This window comes from Rhinolophus ferrumequinum, chromosome 4 (genome assembly GCF_004115265.2).
Source record: "Rhinolophus ferrumequinum isolate MPI-CBG mRhiFer1 chromosome 4, mRhiFer1_v1.p, whole genome shotgun sequence".
Lineage (NCBI taxonomy): Eukaryota > Metazoa > Chordata > Mammalia > Chiroptera > Rhinolophidae > Rhinolophus > Rhinolophus ferrumequinum.
In genome coordinates this window covers 87,348,928-87,350,422 of record NC_046287.1, presented here as the reverse complement: position 1 = coordinate 87,350,422, position 1,495 = coordinate 87,348,928, and positions in this window count along the sequence as shown.

Below are 1,495 nucleotides of genomic sequence, written 5' to 3'. Positions count from 1 at the left end.
AGAGTGGGAGAAATAAAGGAAGAAAACTGGTGAGGAGGCTGTTCTAGGGACTGAGGTATGAGGTGAGGAGAATAGAAGACATGATATTGGACAGAGAAAGGCTACCTCATGACCGGGGTAGAGCTGAGGGGTGGAGAGTAAGAAACTCCGTATTATATTGCCAGGGGCCAGAGCATTTCGTTTTTACCCGAATTGATCAGATGTGCCCAGGAAGTGTAATAAAAGCATAATAAGGTGTGAACTTAAGCCGCTGACACTGCTCCCATTCCCTTCCCTGAAATTCCTCTCTTATGACCAAACCAGGGAGTTGAAAAATAATATTTGTGAAGATGGCTGGCTGCGTAGAGCTGGGCCTACCCGGGAGTAGCCTTGTCAGCAGGATTTGCTTCTGGGCCTGCAGTATTGAGGGCACAGAGGTGGACATCTCAACCTCAGGCACTGGCTTGGGTCTGGAAGAAAGTTATAAATTCCTTGAAGCCCGCAAAACCTAGAAACTCTATTCCCGGGGAAGTCTCATCTCAGGAGCTAGTATATCTGGTTATCCAGAACCATGGGAAGTTTCCCAACCTACTGTTCCAGCAAAGCCCAGCCTCATCTTCTTGTTAAAACTGAATTTTGGACATGCCACTGTGGGGACAGAGCCCCAAAAAGCAGTTTCCAGGCTCTCGGCCTCACATAGAAGGGTGCTGGCTCAGGTAGTAAATGGCCATCGACTGTGATCAAATGGCCAGCAGCTGTGGCTAGTTGGCCGTCAGCTGTAACCAGTGAGCCATTAGCCATGAATATAACTGCCGTGGCTAGGCTAGAAGAAGAGGCTAGCAGAGAAGAAAAGAGAGAGAAAGAGGGGCTAGCAAGAAGATGGTGGCTGAGCCTGCAAGTGGAGCAGCGAGGGTTGAGAATTGTGTGGCTCCTGTTTCCTGTGTCTCCAACCCAGCCACCAGCGAGAATATAGTGGTGTGACTCCCCTACTTATGGCTCTGTGGGTGTTCCTTTTTGGCCTCACCATGTCCTGCGTTCTTGTGTGGGGGGCGGGACCAGAGACCCCGCCAGACGCCCCGCACGACACTTGGCGAAGTCGGCAGGATCCCCTGCATGACACATGGCGCAGCGAGCAGGGTACGGTGCCGGCCAAAGCTCTCCGAAGGGCAGTGGAGCAGTTTGTGCGTGAGTCTGAGGAGAACCAGGAGGAGCAGCTGCCTGAGAGCTGGACCCCCGTGGAGGGGTGGGAAGATGTGGACGGTTCCCCAACAAGCAGAGGCCAGAGAAAGCGAAGGTTGTTGCGGCCCCGTGGGCTGGGAAGTGCTTGCTGGGGCAGCCCGGATGCAGGACTTGTAGTCCCAGGAGGAATGGCTTGCTGAGTCCTCCGTGGGAGCTGAGGGTGAGGTCAAGGTCATCCCTCACCCCCAGGACAGCCCTGGCGAATGACTATGGACTATGGGGAATTGCCTTCCATCCCTAATTTAATGGACCACTTGATTATTTGTTTGGGAACATA